This window comes from Canis lupus, chromosome 18 (genome assembly GCF_003254725.2).
Source record: "Canis lupus dingo isolate Sandy chromosome 18, ASM325472v2, whole genome shotgun sequence".
NCBI lineage: Eukaryota > Metazoa > Chordata > Mammalia > Carnivora > Canidae > Canis > Canis lupus.
In genome coordinates, this window is record NC_064260.1 from 49,063,877 (window position 1) to 49,083,525 (window position 19,649).

Below are 19,649 nucleotides of genomic sequence, written 5' to 3' on the forward strand. Positions count from 1 at the left end.
TGCCAAAGCCATGGAGACAGAAGCTCCAGACTTGCCCTATGTGCCTCCACTGGGCTGTTCATCAGCATCTTTGTCATATCCTCTAATAAACCAGCAAGTCTAAGTAAGTGTGTCCCTGAGTTCTGTGAGCCACTCCAGCAAATTCCTTGGACTCCAGGAGGGGTCTTTGGAACCCCTGTAGAGGGTTGGCCAGAGCACACATAACAACCTGCTATCTGAAGTGGTGGGCACAGGGGAGCCTTTGGTGAGGATCAAGCCCTTAGCCTGTGGGATCTGACGCTATCTGGGTAGACCATGTCAGAATGGAGTTGAATTCCTAGACACCCTGCAGGTGTCTGAGAATAGCCTATTGCTGTGGGAAAAACCTCCCCGTGTTTGGTGACTAGAAGTATCAGAAGTGAAGTGCTATGATGGTGAGTAGATGAGTCACAGAGCAAACAGACACAGGGCAGGAAGAGCTGCGTTTTCCCTACACAGGAAGGTGGAAAAAAATCTGAAGTTTATCCTAAGTAGGTACAAAACTCCTTAACATCCTACAGGGCAATGAAATCATACCTTTGAGTCTCTTTTCTTTTCTTTTCTTTTTTTTCTTTTCTTTTCTTTTCTTTTCTTTTCTTTTCTTTTCTTTTCTTTTCTTTCCTTTTTCCTTTCCTTCCCTTCCCTTCCCTTCCCTTCCCTTCCCTTCCCTTCCCTTCCCTTCCCTTTCCTCCCTCCCTCCCTCCCTCCCTCCCTCCCTCCCTCCCTCACTCTCTTCCTTTCTTTCTTTTTCTAAAATTTTGTTTATCTGACAGGGCAGGCACAAGCAGGGGGAGCAGCAGAGGGAGAGGGAGAAGCAGGCTTCCCAGCGAGCAGGGAGCCCGACAAGGAGCTCTGTCTCAGGACCCCAAGATCATGACCTGAGCCGAAGGCAGACACTTCACCGACTGAGCCACCCAGGTGCCCTGGAATACTTTTTTTTTTCTACTTTTTTTTTTCCTTGCATCTAATGCAAAGGATTTCTGTTGGACAAAAATCTACTGGTTAACACATAGAATCTTCATAGAGTCTGGGGCCTGGTCGAGATACGTTTCCCCAGAGAAGAAGCAAATCCTTGGATGGGCCAGTTAGACAACAAGCCCATGAAATAATATTCAAATACCCTTTTGCCTTGTTGCCACATTTCAGATTATTTTTCTTAACCTGTGTGAGTCAGGAGTTTGTAAATGGCTTTGGGAGGTTCAAGAATTAAATTATTTACCATGGTTTACATGCGTGCATTTTTTCTGGGGAAAAGGTTGTAGCTGCCAGTAGATTCTCACTAGTGACCCTCCCAGCATAAAAGCCACTGACCCAAGGCGCTAGCTGCCCATCTTCTTCTCCCTCCAAAGCGGGGGAATTTCCTTCTTGACACAGAAGTCTTCTGCTAATGCTCTCACTTGGATTTCTAGGCACCTACTTGCAGGCGCTGTGGGGCAGGGGGGTCAGTCACCTCTTCCCTATATTTGAGGTCCCAGTGTCCAGGCTGGTGCAGTTCCAGCTAGGGACAGTCAAGCTGTCAACTTCCAGGAGTACCCACTGAGCTGTCACCAGCTTTGTGACCAGCACGATGCTCTGGTCCCACTACAAGCTCAGGTCCAGGCCCCAGTGCACACTCTCCAGGCAGGCTGGGCTAGTTTGCGCAGACCTCGGAGATGACCGGGATCTGAAGTCCGAATGGTGGCCCTTGAACTCTTCTGACATTTTCCATAAAGAGTTCCCAGATTTATTTAAAATAAAACTCTACAGTTCAAGAAGCCCAACTTTTTTATCCATGGCTGGCAAGTAATGCATCGGGTCTTGGCAGTCTGGACTTTGGAATAAACATCTGTTGAAAGAGTGGATGTGCCTCATGCTGATCGCAAGCTCTGGCTGACAATCATATCTGCATTTCTGATGACTAAACCAGGAAATAAGTTATTCATTGACTACATTTTATTGTTTATAAACAAAAGCTTTTATTATTTTTTTAAAGATTTTATTTATTTATTTGACACAGAGAGAGAGCACAAGCAGGGGGAGCAGCAGGCAGATGGAGAGGTAGAAGCAGGCTCCTAGTAGGAGGAGGGAGGCTGATGAGGGGCTTGATCCCAGGACCCCGGAGATCATGACCTGAGCCCAAGGCAGACGCTTCACTGACAGAGCCACCCTGGTGCCCCTTAATTTTTAATTTTTGAAATTGAGGCCTACCATGCAGGTAGCAAGAACAGTAAGCGCATAATCTGAGGGATATAGAGCCCTGCATTTTCATATTACTCCACTGAGCCCGCCTGTGGCCTCCTTACTCTGTTTCTCAGTCACCCATCACTGCAATTATTATGCACATTTGTTATAGAAATCATACAGCAAGGGCAGCTGGGTGGCTCAGTCAGTTGGGTGTCTGCCTTCAGCTCAGGTAATGATCTCAGGGTCCTGGGATTGAGTCCCATGCCGGACTCCCTGCTTAGTGGAGCCTGCTTCTCCCTGCACCGTCCCCATACTTGTGCTCTCTCTTTCTACCAAATAAATAAACAACAAATAAATCATATAACATATAAATATTTTGTGTGTTTGTTTGGTTTTCTTTTATATGATATAAGATCTGTAGGATCCATCCACTTGTGTGTTAGCACTCTATTCCTTTTTTTTTTTTTTTAAGATTTTATTTATTTATGAGAGACACAGAGAGAGGCAGAGACACAGGCAGAGGGAGAAGCAGGTTCCCTGTAGGGAGCCCGATGTGGGATTTGATCCCGGATCCCAGATGCCCTGAGCTGAAGGCAGATGCTCAGCCACTGAACCATTCAGGTGTCCCTTTATTCTTTTTTTGTTGCTCCTTATTGCTCTACTATATGGAGAAATCACAATATATTTATCCATTCTATGTCGATGGCCCCATGGGTTGTTTCTGGATTTTTGTCCATTTGAGTGAAGCTTCTTTTTTTTTTTAAGATTTTATTTATTTACTTGAGAGAGAGAGAGAGAGAGAGAGAGAGAACGAGCACAGAGGGAGAGGGAGAAGCAGACGCCCCACCGAGCAGAGAGTCACCAAGTCCCAGAGCCCCGAGATCATGACCTGAGCTGAAGACAGATGCCCAACCGCTTAAGCCATCCAGGCACCCCTTGAGTGAAACTTCTGCAAACATTCTTGTACCAGACGTCTTTGCGCAGACATGTGCTCTTATTTCTCTTCAGTGATACTCAGGAGCAGGATTACTGACTGGGTCATAGGGCAAGCCTATTCAAATAAGAATACCCTTTGGTTGTTACTAGGAGTTCCTGTCACTAGCACATGGTCGAGCTGTGTCTGAAACAGTTTGCTTGCACCTGCATGCTTTACCTCATTTTGTCCTTACCAAACTCCAGCGATGCTGGCTGAGCAAATATTATTGCCACCTGACGTGGGACTGCTGTTATTTGCCCACTACTGACAGCAGCTCAAGGTTCAAGTTCAGAGGGTTTCAAAGCACTGGAGAGGAGAGAGAAGCACAGAACTCCGGGATTACAAAATTGTTTCCTATGGGAAGTGAGAGCTAAATTCTAGAAAATCCCACATGTTTTGGGATCAGAACCGGCTGGGAGCTGCCAGCAATGAATATGGCTGGCAGGAGAGTAGGACTCAGCCGTGCTCTTGGCAGCCCAAGAGGGCCTACAAGCTTTTTTTTTTAAAGATTTTATTTATTTATTCATGAGAGACACACAGAGAGAGGCAGAGAGAGAAGCAGGCTCCATGCAGGGAGCCTGACATGGGACTTGATCCCAGGTCTCCAGGATCAGGCCCTGGGCTGAAGGCAGCGCTAAACCACTGAGCCACCCAGGCTGCTCCAGGCCTTACAAGTTTTGTATTACAATTGTTGTGCTATTTTAGGTTGGCCAATGGTATTCTTGGTATGTTTTGTGTGTGTGTGTGTGTGTGTGTGTGTGTGTGTGTTAGGGGGATGTGTTTTTATTTATTATTATTATTTTTTTAAATTTATTTATTTATTCATGAGAGACATAGAGGCAGAGACACAGGCAGAGGGAGAAGCAGGCTCCCTGCAGGGAGCCCGATGTGGGACTGGATCCTGGATCATGGGATCAGGACCTGAACCGAAGGGTGGCGCCCAACCACTGAGCCATCCAGGTGTCCCACAGGGGAATATGTTTTTACAAAAAAACTTTTGTCTTTCAGAAATCTGTACTCAAGAACAGGTAGACAGAACAGTAGGATTTCTGGATTTGCTTTAAAGAAATCCAGAGGCAGTGGCAGGGGTAGACAAAAACAAGCTTGGCCCTCACTTGATAATTGTTGAAACTGTTTTGCTTGGTTATCCAGGAGTTTATTGATTTCATTAACTTTTATATGCTTGAATTTTTTCATAAAAAGATATTTTCAGGCAGCCCGGGTGGCTCAGCCGTTTAGTGCCGCCTGCAGCCCAGGGTGTGATCCTGAGACCCGGGATCGAGTCCCACGTCGGGCTCCCTGCATGGAGCCTGCTTCTCCCTCTGCCTGTGTTTCTGTCTCTCTATCTCTCTCTGTGTCTCTAATGAATAAATAAAGAAAATCTGAAAAAAAAAAAAAGATATTTTCAGAGTAAAAAAAAGGGGGGGTTTCTTAGTGATAATAAAGACAGTACATGCATTTTTTTTAAAAAGAGGTTTCTGTATAGCCACAATAGGCAGCTGCGATAGTATGTTCCTTTCAAACTGGGGAAGAATTGAAAAAAGAACAAAAACAGAAACGGACCTTGAGAAAGATTACTCTAGTTTCTGAGGCCGACTCTGGGATATTTTTGGCCCAAAGAGAACACAGGATTCGACAGGCCCGGAGCTCCCCAGAGGCCTAGTTCCTGGGCTTTTTATTAATAGTGGCTGCTAAGCGGCCCTGGGGAGCTGCAGTCTCGGGGAGCAGAGCACAGGAGGAGAATGAGGCCTCTACGCTCTGGCTGGAACTGCTGGCGGGCGTGGGCTTCCTTACCGTGGCCCAAGAGCCCAGTCACTGGGGCACAGGTGACTGTAGCGACCTGGTGGCCCCATGGACAGCAGTCCTGCCTTTGCCCCTGCCTCACCCGGCCTGCAAGGTGACACGGGGACGTGCGCAGGGAGGTGTGTAAGGTCAAGGCCACAGAGCCCTGGGAACATACACAGCGCAGGGCTGATCCCAGAGGGGAGCACCATGGGACTTAAGTGAGGAAGAAAGTGACCTTGGGCTGGGACCTGCAGACCGCCAGCTGTTGTGTTCCAGGGAAAGGAGAGGGAAGAGCATTTGAGACAAGCCTGGAAAGCCTACTTGCCATGATTGTGGAGTAGAGGATGCAGGTCTCTGCAGGTGTGCCCTGGCCCAGCCCACCTGCTTTGGCAGGCTGTGAAATCTGGAGGGGAGGGGTGGGGGGTGTCGCAGCCTGGGATCCCTGGTGGGCAAGATGGGAGCCGGCAGTGGCGGGAAATCTCTAACTTCTAACTTCAGAGAAATGCAAATTAAAATAAATAGCATTATCTACACGCTCTCCTTTAGGACTGAGAAACATGAAGAGAGCGGATAGAGACAGACAGCACTGATGGTCCCTAGAGACAGGACTCCACTCCCATGCCTGGGTAGGAATAGATAGATGCCAGTAAGCTTTTTTGGGGCGGCTCTGCAAGTGACACCAATGTCACCAAAATGTCACAGGTGCCTGCCCTTTGACTCAGTTGCTTCACTACTAGGGATCTACAGAGAGAAATCAGAGCTCAGAGAGGCCCACTCACAGCCAGTGCAGCTTTATTTATACCCGCAATGGTGAAAAGGGGCTCTAAGGGCCCGTGGGGCGCGTTCATCACCGAGACAGAGGAGGTCATCTCTGTATCTCCACAGGGAACCGTCGTCCAAGGGGGGAGCCAAGTGAAAACAAGAGTGTCACAAACAGCACATATCCTGTGACTTCACTTCAAACAGCCTGGAGAGCGCACACCAACAGTTAACTGTAGTAGCAGCAGTGACGGGGGCGGGAACAAGAGAGAACTTTCATTTTCTCTTCTAAACCTTCCAGTGGTAACCACCAAAGGATACAGGCAGAAAGATGGAGGCAAGCATGGCCTTTTCATTGCCCAAAGAAGTCACTGAGCTCTAGGAGAGCCGGGTCTCTGTTCATAAACCTGGGGCCTTTACGGAGCACCTGTTACCTGCAGGGCCACCAGCTAGAGGGAAGGGAAGGCGCGGGGCGGGGCGGGGCGGGGCGGGGGGGAACCGCTGCGCCCCTGACCTGAGCGCCCTGCGGCAGCTGCCGGCCCAGGCCCCGGGGGTCCGCCCACGCAAGGGTCTCTGGGTCACTCTGTCCCCACTACCAGCCAGGTCTTTCCTGGCACCTACACTGCTTTAGGCGCCTGAATGATTAATTTGCCAAATCTTACCAAAGCCCCCGAGGGAGGTGTTTTTCTCCCGGTTAGATGAGGAGGAAGAGGCCTTCTCAGAAGGGTCGCGGGAACTCGCAGCAGCGGGTTGGCTCCGCGAGCCACGCGGCCTCCGGCTCGCCTGAGCTGTCACTCCGGGGACAATGTCCGATTTGGGGATTTGGGGCGACGGCTCTGGAGTTAGACTTGGCTCCAGCGTCGGGTCCATTTTCTCAGCCATATGGTCATGCGCGAGTTAGTGATCCTTTCTGCAGCCCCGGCCGGGATCGGCTATTTATGGGGGCGCTTTGCGGATTAGAGGCGGCAATGGCTGTGGAGGGCTCGCGTGAACCCCGCACCCTGCTAAGCACTTTTACGGGCTTGGCCCACGGGAGTTGGCCCATTTTTCAGATGAGAAAACCGAGTCTCCGGGCTGAGGAATCTCGCCCCGGGCCCCAGGCTGGCAGAGGCGTTGGCCGCGTGCCCCCAGCAGCCTCAGTTTCCTCACCCGACACGCTCCCCGGGGAGCCGCGGAGGCCCCGCCCCGTCCCGGTCCCGCCCCCCCCGCGGTCCCCCCCCCTCCGCCCGCCCCGCGCGGGGAGTCTCAGCCCCGCCCGCACCGCAGCCCCGCACGCTCCAGCCAATCGGCGGCGGCGGCGTCGGGTGCACTCGGCCTCGCCCGCGGCCCTCCAGCCCCCGGCTCTCGCTCGCTGAGCGCTCAGTGCGCCGCCGCCTCCGCCGCCTCCGCCTCCGCCGCCGCCGCCGCGCCTCCGTTCGCTGACTCGGTAAGGCTGGGCCGAGGCTGCGCCCGCGGACGGCGCGCGGGCCTGCGGGCTGCGGCGGGCTCGGGGGGGGCGCGCGGGGACTGCCCGGGTCCCGACCCAGGCGGGGGCGGGGGGAACCCCCAGCATCCCTCCACCCGGACGGCGGGTTTCGCCCGGAGCCCGAAACGCGAGCGCGGCAGGGACTCCTCACCTCCCGCCCCGGATCGGATCGCGGGGGGCGGGGGGCGTCCGCCGGGGGCCGGTGTGCGCGCGAGTCCCCGGTGCGGGTCCGGTGCGGCCGCGAGAGGGATGCTCGGCCCCCGGACTTGGCAGGATGCGCCAAGCCCGGGACTAGCAGGGCCACTGGCTTCTTTGCTCGCTCCTCTCCCCCTCCTCTCCCGGGAGTGGATTGGGTGTGAGGGTACGCCCGAGGGTCGGCCCGCCGGCGGGTGCGGTGCCGGAGCTGGAGGGATGCGCGGGTCTCCGGATTTGGCTGGATGCCCCCGGCCCGGGGCCACGAGGGGCGCCGGCTCCCACATCCGCTCATCCCACCCTTCTCTTAGGAATGGTTTGGGCGTGGGGGTCCGTCCGAGGGGCGGCGAGGCTGCAGGACGGATGCTCGGCCTTCTGGACTTGGCTGGGCGCCGTCCACCCGCTCTCGATCCCGCCGCATCCCTCCCCCCATCGGGGTAGACTGGGTCTGGGGGGCCGTCCTGGGGTTCCAGGCGGGAGCTAGAGGGACGCTGGGGCCTCAGGACTCCCCGGCGCGCCGTCCGCCCCCCTCCCCGGCTGCCCCCGCATTGCAGCCGTCGGGACACGCCCTTGACGCGGGGCTCCAGGCGCGGCCCCGAGCGTCCGCCGGGGACCACAGGGGCGCCCGGCCGGGGTCTCCGCTGGCGGACGCCCCCCACCCCCCGGTGAGGCCCTGGGTGCGGGGCAGGTGGGCGCCGAGCGTCCGCCCAAGGTCGCGCCCCCCGCCGCGCGGGGGTGGGGGAGGGGCGTCACGTGACCGGGTCCGGGCTCCCTGGGCCCGCAAGCCCCGGCAGGCGCCGTCCGGAGCCCCGACGGGTGCAGCCCTGACCTCCGCTCCCTCAGCGAGGCCACGACCATTTCCTTTCCTTTCGGTTTGCTCGGAAAGGCCGTGGGTCAGCGTGTTTGTTGGCTTTCGTGAAAGCTGGAGGGAACCAAGGTGAGGGCCGACTTGAACACCGAGAGTTAACCATCCCGTATAATTAACCAGGTTCGGTGCAGAACACGCTTAAGCAGTCCCCGCTCAGGACAAGGCCTTCGGTTCCTCGGTGCTCCCTGGGTTGAATTATTTAAAGGGAGATTGTTGTGGGGGAACTGGTAACTTTGTAAGTTGCCGAATAAAATAGAAATCCGTTTAACCTTTTGAAACGTGTATTTTGTTACACCATCCTCTTGCACCGGCGTCGGGTTTCTGGCCATTCCAGATATTCAGGCGTGTTGATTTCCTCCCGAACCTCAAACTAAGGGATTAGAACGTGGCTGGACTCCCTGGTTTTTTTTTTTTTTTTATTTTGTGCCAGCGAACAGCACCCCTCCCAGCCCCCTTTCTCCGAAGTATTTAAGGTGACTCGCGGTGAGTGTGCACGGAGGACGACCTTAATGCAGATAGATGAGCTGGTCTTTGAGGGGAAGCAGGGTCTGGTGGGAAGGCCTATGGGGCCATCGCGTCCCTCGGAACTGAATGCAGCCTCAGACCGAGGGGTCTGGTGGTTGAGCCTCTGTGAGCCTGGGGGCTCCTCTTCGCCTCGAAACGACCCGTTTCCTTCCTGTGAAGCATTGCTAGACCCGGCCTCGCACCCTGAACTCCCATCTGTTGGAGTCCAACAGAAAAGGGCCACCTTTGGGGGCGCACATACTTTGTGTCAGGGTGGCAGAAACTGGCTTCCTGCGCAGGCCAAAATAAGCTTTCGAGTTGGTCCCGAAAACAAGTGGCCTAACCCGGAGGCCCAGGGAGTAAACCTGGCGTCCCCGCTGCTGCCGCCCTTGGCCCGACCCTGGACGCGCGGTAACCCAGCGGTCAAGCCTGGGCCTCCGGGGAGTCCTGGGGCCAGGGCCGCGCTGATGCAACCCGGCCCTTCGCGCCCATTCATAGAAACACTTCATTTTTCCTGGGGCGGGAGTCCCTTCCGGGCGCGCTTTGGGCGCCTGGGGCGCGGGGCTGCGGGCCGGCCGTGGGGCGGCAGCCGGCGCCCGCAGCCCTTCGGTGCCCTCGGGGTTGGCCACGCGGGGCCGGGCCTTCCCACGGACAGGCGCTGCGTGTCGCCGGGGGAGGAGGACGGGCTGCGCCGGCGATGCGCGCCAGCTCGCTCCGGAAGGTCTCTCGGAGCCGGGCGGGTGGAACAGGATCTGAGCGCCGGGGACGCGCCAGGCCGGGGGCGGGGCTCGGGTTAACCTTTCCCCTACTTTTCGCAGCCGTCACGTGACGCCCGCGGGGGGGGCGGGGGGGCGGGGCGGGGCGCGGCGGCCGCAGCTGCCCGCGGCGCCCTCGAGGACGCGTTCCAGGCGAGCAATTAAAGACGCAGGCGGAGCTCGGAGGGCGGTGGGGAGGTGGGAGGCGGAAAGCGCGCCCGCTGCGGCCCGGGGCTGCTGCTGCACTTTGATCCGGTGCAGTTTTTCCTTTGTTGGAGAAAAGGTTTAGTCATTCTGCGTGGTTCTTACCGGCAGGCCAGAGTGCTGCTGCCGCTGCCGCCGCTGCTGCTGCTGCTGGTGCTCCTGGAAGCCTCAACTTCGCTTCCGGAAGAATTGGTGCTGTTAAGGCTAAAATAAAATTGGCATGTTCAGAGTGCGTGTCACAGATTCTCTGCTGGCTTTGATGGGGCCTCTTCTCTTTCTCCCCAGATGCTTGAGCCACTCCTGAGCAGCTCTTGCCAGCACTGTTCTGTTTGACAGATAAGTAAGGACAAGCACAGGGTCCAACATGAAGGCGGTGCTTAGGGGACCCAAGGATGCGCAGAGTTGGCCTCCGCGCCCAGGTCCCCGCTCCGGGGACCACCCTCTCACAGTGCCTTGGGTGCCTGTAGAAAGAGTCTAGGCTGCACAGGGCGTGCTTTAAAAAAAAAAAAAAAGGAAGAAAGGAAAAAAGATCTGGTAATTAACACAAGTAAAGAATATGTTCTTTTTGTTGATTTCTGACGCTTATGCCGCTTTTTGTGAACTTCACCTTTTACCCAGCGCAAATATGGGTGGACCTTGGGTTCCCAGCAGGCCCTGGGTGGAAGCCAACTGACCTTTTTGGGGTAAGGTGATCCTGAGCCTCAGTTCTCTGGAATGTCCACCTTTACTTTCCTGTAACGTGGGTTGTTTTTCTGCCTGTTTTTGGAAGTCAACAATTGAAATTTTGCTGCTGCCTTAGGCTTGCCTCTCTCAGTGTACAGTATATTTGCCACCGTGGAAGGCTGCGAGATTGCACAAGATTATCAACTAGTTGTTGGACACCAGGTAACTCAGGTAAAAAAAGAAAGGACTCCATACCACCAATGCTGTGGGTTCACCACCCACCTGTCCCCGCGGAACCTGAGTGTTCTAGATTCTTTCTGACCGTCCCTGAGTGCCACCTGCTACCTTTGCTTCCCACGTGACTCTTAAACTTGCCTTCCTGCTGATTCCTGTGACCCAAAGTGGCCTTTCAGATATTAATCCAGAGAAGAACATTTGGGATCCGTTCTCCCCTGGATTGCTGCACTTTTCTGATGCGGTGGGGTCCTTAGGGGCTGTGAAAGTCTGTGCCAGGGAAGCAAGCAGCAGACAGAGGAAGCTGTTACGTTCTTCCACCTGCCCGGTGCCCTTGTTTTGCCTTGTGACTGTGCTCAGGGATGTCTGGATGGGAGACCTGCAAGCTCCATACCTCCCACATCAAGGGAGGGACCAGTGACCTCCTCTTCCTACCAGTCTACTGGCTTCCTCCTGAGTCCCGAGGAGGCTGTTGATCCCCAGCGCACCCCTGTCTGGTCACCTCTTTGTTTCCGTGCCCTGGTGAGAAATACGGCTCCATGCAGATGGGACTCGTCCAGTTTCTGAGGAGTCAAGTTCTGAGGGTTAATTCCTTCTCTTTAGAAGCCCTGGCACCTCCTCCCACTGCCCCAGTAAAAGGTAATACGTGTTTAGGTTAAAAGCAAACACAAAATAACCTTGCCTTTAAGAAGTTTTCTTAGGCTGTAACTCTGACTTTACATTTTATGAAAGTCTTCCTCATTTATGAGATAACGCATCTGTCACTAATTTTCCTAAATGTCAACTCCTCTACTGCCCTTAAAAAGATTTAACGTGAAGAGTTTTGGTTTCTTTCTATTTTTTCAAAAACACTCTGTTGTACAATGGGGGGTTAAGGTTAGGGTACGATAAGGTGTACTAGAAATGGATCAGCAGCGCTCCTGCAAGCTGAATACCAGAGTGAGGAGGTCGGTCTGGGAGGTATCTGATGCTGGCAGGGCGTGCAGGGAACGGGGAGAGGGGGGAGAGGGGTCTAGGAAAGAAGTAGAGGGCAGATACACGTGGAAACCCACGTTCCTGGAGCATGGGACCGTAGTTCGGAAGGTACAGTGTGTTCCTACATACTGTGGTGTCAGGCCTATTACTTGATGTGAGGGGGACATATTCTGCATACTTGATGTGCCAGGAAACGATGTTAGGATAAGGCAGTGACATTTGTTCAAGGCCTCCCTCTCTGTCTCCTTGTCTCCCTGTCTCCTACACGCACGCGCGCGCGCGCGCACACACACACACACACACACACACACGGCTAAGTGGCAGAGCTGGAGTTCGAATCCAGATCTGTGTTCTCCAAACCTTGTGCCCCGTCTGTCTCCCTGTCCCAGGCTGCTTCCCAGACCCCTGTGCAGGCAGTGTTGGGTGTTAGCATTGCCCCCACCCCACCCCCCTGGATATGACACTGAATCAGCCTTATATGTGTTTCTGGATTTCCAGTTCCTCATCTGTAAAATGGTGCCTCTGACACCTGTTGATTTGTCTCATGAGTGGGGAGGATCCAGTAAGAGGCCAGATGTGAAAATAGTTTCAAGGGTATGAAGTAGGCATGAGTTTTAGCAAATAATACCATAGCCTCAGGCATGTTTTATGGATAGGACCATCCTCTCCAGGCCCTGAGCTGGAACTGGGGCTTGGCAAGGTCAGCGGCATCTCTGGGTGCAAGAGTGAGGAGCGTGCGAGGGAAAGCCACCTTGCCCTTGGTGTCAGGAACATTTGTGGGAACGATATCTTGCTCTGAGCAGCAGAGGTTCAGGGATCTCTTTTGGGTGGAGGCATGCTTCTTCCAGCAGAGGGGCCGCCATCGGCATGGCTGGTGACACAGGTGCTTATGGATCTGCATCTGGAGAAAAATACTTGAGCGGAGCACAGATGATTGGGGCCTGGTGAGGCATTTTGTATTTTCTTCATAAAAACATGACTCTCGGTGACCTTTCCCGAATTCTTTTCTCTTGCGTGGATCATATTTCTTTGTATTTTTCTGATTGGCCATTATTTACTAGAGTGGGCACGATATCAGGTGTACATTTGAATTTGCTTTATTTTTATGCTAGCTCTGTGGGCAGAAGTTGGGTTTTTCCGGAGCCATAAAACAAACTATGATGATTGAGAATTCCCTCTATAATCTGCCTTGACTCAGCATCCTTACCCCATAAACGTGAATGGTGCCCCGTGAAAGACCGTGCTGCAGGCTCTGCCCACAGTGTCTCCTCTGGAGAGTTTTTCCAGGGTTGGAGGCCCGAGCATCCTCCCTGGTGAGGAGTACGGCCTGTGCTGTTGGAGACCCTGCCTGGTGTTCCACGTGGCTGCTAAGCCGTTGCTTCCTGTGGGTAACCTTTCCTCAAAGGATTCCCACCACAGCTGTTGACCCGCTAGATGAGATGGGCCGCCCTTTGCCGGATTTTAATAGCAGGCTGAGCCCACTCCTGTGCGCGCGTGAATTGTGCAATTCAGTGGAGAGGCTGGTGCCTGTGAATAATTTTAGCGTTGGCACCAATCGTGTTTGTAGTTACTGTAGTTTTATTGCTGACTGCAATCACATCGTTTCGGTTACAACAGGATGACCTAATTTTATATTTGTGTAGCTTTAGGAATCTTACGTGGAACTTTTAATGGAGTACCTACCACTTAACTTGGGAGGTAGGCACGTGGTGTTTGGAGTTGGACGTGGGTCTGCTGGCTGTGACCTTGGGCAGGTGTCTTGGCACCTGCACGTTGATCTGCCCCTTGGTAAATTCTGTGCCCCTTCCCTGGGTTCTCCTGGGAATCAGATGGGTAACGCGGGTGAGACGCGGGTCATGTTGTCCAGTAGCCACAGTTTGGTAGAAGGAATATTTTTGTGTTTTCATTGTTAAAAGCACAGGAAAGAATCTGCTGCATTTGTCTGTCTGCCTACCTACCTTTCTCTCTCCTTATCTGTTGTTTTTAAGGTTAGGTTGAAAGACCTCTGACAGCAACTAATTACATATTTTGGATATCACAGGGCAGGTTTTACTGTTTGTTTATTACGGAGGTGATTTCCATATCTGAATTTACCCCCCGGGCTGTTTTGGAAGCCGGCTAAGCACTTTGCATTGTGCTGACCTTTTACCTCCTTTCCTTAGCCAGCTGCCTGCCCCAGAATCCTGGCGGATGGGGGTGGCACTGGGCCAGCTCCTCCTGAAGGGTAAGGGGACTAGCTTAGGGATGGCTGATGTTATGATTGCTGGCCGCTGACCTTGTGTGAACAAATTATGGTGAGGAAGAGTTGATGGAGGAGGAGGACAAAGCAGGCACATATGAAAAATGAACTACAGAACAATTTTTTTGTCCAAAGATGGGGTGAGTGGCATTGGGCAGTTATCAAAATTAAAGTAGTCTTACTGAAACTAAAGTATGTGTTACGTCAGCCCCCACCCCCCGCCCCCAGCATTCACTTGGCATTAAGTGTTAGAGAGCTGTCTGTCTGTGGTCCTCAATGGATTCAGAGTAGAACAAGGATTTGTGTCCTGGAGACACTCCTCACTTCCGTTGGGAGATTAAATGAAAGATTTTTTTAAAGTTTTTAAAAAGGTTTTTATTTATCAGAGAGAGAGGGAGGGAGCATGCACATGTGAGATGGAGAGGCTGACTCCCCGCTGAGCATAGCCTGACTCAGGGATTCGATCCCAGGACCCTGATATCGTGACCTGAGCGGAAGGCAGATGCTTAACCAACTGAGTCACCCAGACGCCACCTAAATGAAAGATTTACAAATGAAAGTCACCTTCCAGCCTGTGTGGGGAGAATCACCAGCTGAAACCTGGTGGAACTCGGTTCTCTGGGAATGTGGGGTCAAAGGCAGCCTGCAGAAGGGGAGTTTGAAGCTAAGTGTGAACCCAGAAGATGGGAATGGAGAGAGAGCAAAGGCATCCCAGCTGTGAGTTGGAGTTAGCAGGCTCTCCCGGCCAAGGCCCAAGTGGGGGTCTGGCTTGGGAAGCTGTAGGAACAGCCGCATAATAGACCAGTGATGTGAATTTATAAAAATTGCCATAAATAGGTCGTTGCTCTCAACTCGGATCTTGGTGTCTTTCCGAGAGCAGATTAACATAAGATGCTTAAGTTCTCTGGTGCAGACCTTGTAGACTCTCTCTCCAGTAGTGGGCTTCATGATTTTTAAAGTAGCACGTCACATGGTTCCCATGCTCAGCCTGGGGGTGCAGCGCCCAGGTGTGTTCCAGGCCGGGAGGTTCATGCAAGCTCACGTCAGCTGGGGCTCCCAGGTGGGCACTCTCCACCAGAGGCGGCCAGAGGTGGTTTCTGCCGTGCCAGGAAAAATAAGCAGGTCCACAGCCCCACAGCATGCCAAGCCACATAGACCCAGGGGGCTTTCTTTCTATCTTCAGCACTTTGGGTAAATTTCTTCACGTCTCAAGTGCCTCAAGTGGCCACTTCCTGGTTTACCCCTAAACTGGTCTGGCAGGTGCACAGCAAGAGGTGGCCTGACATCAAGAATAGTCCCCAAGGGGCCTTCCCCCTAGCACAACCAGGGCTTCTGGGGGAGGAGGAGCCAGCCTGTGTTCCCAGAGGGTGCGTCTGCTGTCACTCTCTTCCCTCCTGCTCAGATTTCTTGTCAGGGCTTCCGGTGGAGATGATTCGAGGGAAATAATGAGTGACCCAAAGGGGAGTAAAGCTCTCTTTTATGCTTTTGTGGTTTCTTTGCAGCCTCTCCCTCTCCCTCGTCTTTTCTGCTTTTCTCGCCGGTACAGGTGTTTTCTCTAGCCATGTGAGAACTCGGAGTGCAGGTGCGCATCCTGCTGAGCAGGAGGTGGATCCCAGCAGTCATGCCCTGTAAACTTTGTTCCCAGAGAAGCCACCTCTTTCCACCCAGGTAGATAGGTGCTCAGGTGAGGATGGTATGGTGGCAGTGGGGGTGAGGGGCAGCATACCTTTCCAGACTATCAGGTTCTGGTGCTTGCACCCAGCACAGGGGTGAGGTGCAGCATGAGGACACTCCAGCCTGTGTGCATGCCTGGGCCTAGCAGGCAGTGGCGGTGTTAGGGAGGGAGAAACGGGGAGGGTGTGTGGAAGGTGACGGGATGAATTTGCGGTTGACTAGCTTTGGTGTCAGTGGAGGTGTGCATGAAATGGTGAGTTGTGTGTGCAGGGAGAGGTTAGAGCCCCAGGCAGGGTCCTGCGGGGGGCTGAGTCCTGGGGTGCAGAGGGGCTGGAAGAGGAACCAGTGGCCCCCAGCTCAGAATCCTGAGAATCCCTAAGAGGGGCGAGTGGCAGGAGCAGAGAGATTGTGGGAAGGTGTCTGTGCCCGGTCACCTTGTCCAGGAGTGAGTGAGGCCAGCCCATGGACACTAACAGTTTAGTTGTATGTCATAGATTGGACACTGCAGAGCCCAGTGACAGCCCCAAGGGGCAGGGAGGGAGGTATGGCCTGCCCTCTCCAGGGCCACTGTGCTGTGGCCTTCACTGTTGTGCTGGAAGGTTGGTTGGAGGGATAGTGAAGAGGCTGTCGATCGTAAGTGGCCTGCATCCACACGCAGGCCTGGCCTGCCAACTGGCCCAGGGCCCTTCCTCTTCCAGGGTGTTGGGGTTTCCAGCTGTGCTGACAGAATGACAGGACAGCCTTGCCTGGCCAGGGTCTCCCGGGAGGCCAACCCGGGAACGGAGAGTTCAGAGACTGGGCAGTGTCACATGGACACAGCAGGTTCATCGGTACTATTCCAGACTGTGTGTGCAGCATGTATGATTGAAAACTTTTAGAACAGAAGACAGCCTTGCCGTGTAGTACAGTGACGTTCACTGGGGCTCTTTTGAGGTCCCCTGATTCATAATTGTCCATGAATTAATTGATGGCTTGTCTCCTTCCCCTGGGCAGGTTGCCTCTTTCCAGCCTCCGGCGTGGTTGGCCTCCCCTCCAGCCTTTGGGAAGTGACGGTAGCTGTGCCTATATCAGTTACTCCGGCTGTCCTTCTGGGGAGACGGGGAGGCAGGGCAGGCGGGCAGGCTTCACCCACACCCACCTGGGTGAAAGGTGAGGGTGTGCCCCGCTTCCGGTGCAGAGCGAGCAGTTCCTGCCAGGGTGCAGTAGGTCAGGGGTGCTGGGATCCCACAGACAGTCTTTGTTGTTGTTGTTCTAGGTGTAGTTGGGTGGGTCGGTAGATATTCTTATGTTGTGGACACAGTGGAATGCAAGGGCAGGCTTGTGGGCAGACAGCAGCCCTGGAAACAGACCCCTCCTTATTTGACTTTGTCTCCATGCCTGGTTAAGGGGCCCAGCCATGGCTCTGTTGAGGCTGGCTCGTGGCTCGTGGGGCTCAGGGGTGAGGTGTCCCCAGAAGGCAGACACACTGATGAGCTCACAAAGGGCCTGGGAGCTTTGAAAGTTCATTCCTGAGGGTCAGATGTAGCGCTGAGCTACAGTGGACAGGTATTTTATTTTGTTAGATACGTTTTAAGAAATCATGATTTTTTTTATTTGAGAGAGCGCGCGCACGAGTAGGGGAGCTGCAAGCAGAGGGAAAGGGAGAAGCAGACTCTGCTGAGCAGGGAGCCCAATGTGGGGCTCGATCCCAGGACCCTGAGATCACGACCAGAGCCAAAGGCAGGTGCTTCACGGACTGAGCCACCCCGGCGCCCTATTTTAAGAAATTATTAAGAGAGAATCACAAACGTACAGGAGAAAAGAGCCCAGCATAGCAGACCCCGATAACGGCCGCTGCCCGACTTCACCAGTTCCCACCGGTGGCCAGCTTCTACCTCTGCTCCTCTGTGCGCTCCACCCCCAGGGATCTTGAAGCTGACCCTAGACTTGACGAAAGATGAAATTGCATTGATAAATACTTCAGCACGTGTCGGTAAAAGATAGTAGCTCGTTTAAAACATAACCACACTATCCTATGCCACCTAAAAATATTTAACAGTAATTCCTCGATGCTATGAGCTGACAGTTGTTTGGAGGAGGAGTCCTCATTGAGTGGGACACTGATGGCCCTGCCCACCTGCCTTACCTGTTTGGGAGAGAAGGTTTAGGCACATGAAGGTTGAATAGATGACACTTGAGTTTCAGGAGGCTCGAGAGGCTGCATTTTAAAAATAGCAGCTTTAGGGGCACCTGGGTAGCTCAGTGGTTGAGTGTCTGCCTTTGGCTCAGGGCATGATCCTGGGGTCCTGGGATCGAGTCCTGCATCAGGCTCCCCTTGAGAAGTCTGCTTCTCCCTCTGCCTGTGTCTCTGCCTCTCTCTGTGTGTCTCATGAATAAATAAAGTCTAAAATAAATTAAAATAAATTAAAATAATAAAATAAAATAAACAACCGCTTTATGGCGGTATGACTTCACCCACTGTCCCTATGCCCACCCAGAGCATGCACTTCAGTGGGTTGAATCCATTCACACACAGGGGCACCCAGCACCATCCCTCCCCTCGGCCATCCACCCCACTCAGTGGTCATGTGTACCCCAACCCCCAGCAAACACTTCTTCCTTCTGGCTCTGTAGATTTGCCTGTTCTGGACACTTGACATAAATGGAGGTGTACAGTATGTGGCTTTTTGAGTCTGGCTGCTTCCTTCCTATAGTAGGATATCCTCAAGGTTCATGAGTGTGGTAGCGTGTGTCAGGTGCTTCACTCCTTTTTAATAGTAAAGAACATTCTATTGGATGAATAGGCCACATTTTCTCTACCCATTCATCAGTGGAAGGACATTTGGGCTGTTTCTGTTTTGTTTTTGTTTTTTTTTTTGTTATTTGAGTAATGGTGTTATGAACCTCTGTGTACAGGATGTTGGGTGGACACGTGTTTGGTTCTCTAGCATGGACACCGGGGTGTGGAAGTGCGGGGCTGTGTACTAACACCATGTTTTGAGAAACCACCAGACTGGTGTCCATAGCAGCTGCACTGTTGTGCATCCCCAGCGGCAGCACATGGGGGTTCTGGATTCTCCACCGCCTTGCCAGCACTTGTTACCCTCCATCCTTTGGATTCTAGCCATCCTGGTGGGTGTACAGTGGCATTTGGCCTCAGTGTTGATTGGCATTTCCCCGACAGTGATAGGAGGTAGCATTGAAAGCATATATTGTTTTTCTTTTTCTTTTTTTTTAAATATTTTATTTATTTATTTATGAGAGACACAGAGACACAGGCAGAGGCAGAAGCAGGCTCCATGCAGAGAGCCCAACGTGGGACTTGATCCCGGGTCTCCAGGATCATGCCCTGGGCTGAAGATGGCGCTAAACCACTGAGCCACCTGGGCTGCCCCTTCTTCTTCTTCTTCTTCTTCTTCTTCTTCTTCTTCTTCTTCTTCTTCTTCTTCTTCCTTCTTCCTTCTTCCTTCTTCCTTCTTCCTTCTTCCTTCTTCCTTCTTCCTTCTTCCTTTTCTTCTTCCTTCTTTCTTCTTCTTCTTCTTTTTTTTAAACGCAGGCTCCGTGCCCAGCATGGAGCTTGCACTCAGGACCCTGAGATCAAGACCTGAGCTGAGAGCGAGGCGGACGCCTAACCGTTGACGGAGCCACCCAGGCGCCCCTGTGATTGTAAATGTTTTTAAACACGAGTCTGTGGATGCCAGGACAGAGGGTGGGATTTTCACTTACTAGATTTGCACAGGCAGTTCTTCAAACCTTTGTCTGCAGATACTGCAAACCTGGTTCTGCAGATACTGTCTCGCCTGCCTCCCTGACAGAGGTCAGACCCCTGAGCAAACACTGGACCCACACCTTCAGATAGAATTGACTGCAGACGCTATGTTTAGGTTCCATCTCCTGCCATTAATAATCCCTCACATCTGTATAAAGCCCTGGAAAGAGCTTATAAATCATCCCGAGGGTGGCCAGTCCGTAAGTTTGTTTGGCATGCTTCACTCTCTGCAGAGTGATCTCTGTGACACCTGCCTCCTGCCACATGTGTAGCCTGCAGTCTTTGTGGGGAGGGGTTAAGAGGTGGCCTTGAGGCGCTAGCAGAATCCTTGAGCCACCTGGATAGCTTTTTGAGAACAGGATTCAGAGCTGTTGAGGTGCCCTCTTCAACATCCTGCATTATCTGCAGGAGCCCTTTGCTTGGAGAT

The 19,649-nt window shown here is 53.2% G+C and overlaps 1 protein-coding gene and 2 long non-coding RNA genes across 3 annotated transcripts in view; 2 read left to right on the forward strand and 1 right to left on the reverse strand.

Annotated features, from left to right (window-relative positions):
* LOC125752880 (uncharacterized) overlaps positions 1–1,769 on the forward strand; it is a 40,088-nt gene extending 38,319 nt beyond the window's left edge. Inside the window, exon 3 of the long non-coding RNA XR_007403435.1 lies at positions 792–1,769. This is a non-coding gene — a long non-coding RNA (uncharacterized LOC125752880). The remainder of the gene's footprint in view (positions 1–791) is intronic.
* A 3,948-nt stretch (positions 1,770–5,717) lies between these two features.
* LOC118351362 (uncharacterized) lies at positions 5,718–6,895 on the reverse strand. Its single transcript, XR_004806697.2, has 2 exons — positions 6,364–6,895; positions 5,718–5,909 (listed from the first exon to the last, which is right to left on the reverse strand). It is a non-coding gene; the product is annotated as an uncharacterized LOC118351362 (long non-coding RNA).
* An 82-nt stretch (positions 6,896–6,977) lies between these two features.
* CPT1A (carnitine palmitoyltransferase 1A) overlaps positions 6,978–19,649 on the forward strand; it is a 57,066-nt gene continuing 44,394 nt past the window's right edge. The window contains exon 1 of the mRNA XM_025445769.3: positions 6,978–7,127. The gene's annotated coding sequence lies outside the window, so the exon portion shown is untranslated. The remainder of the gene's footprint in view (positions 7,128–19,649) is intronic.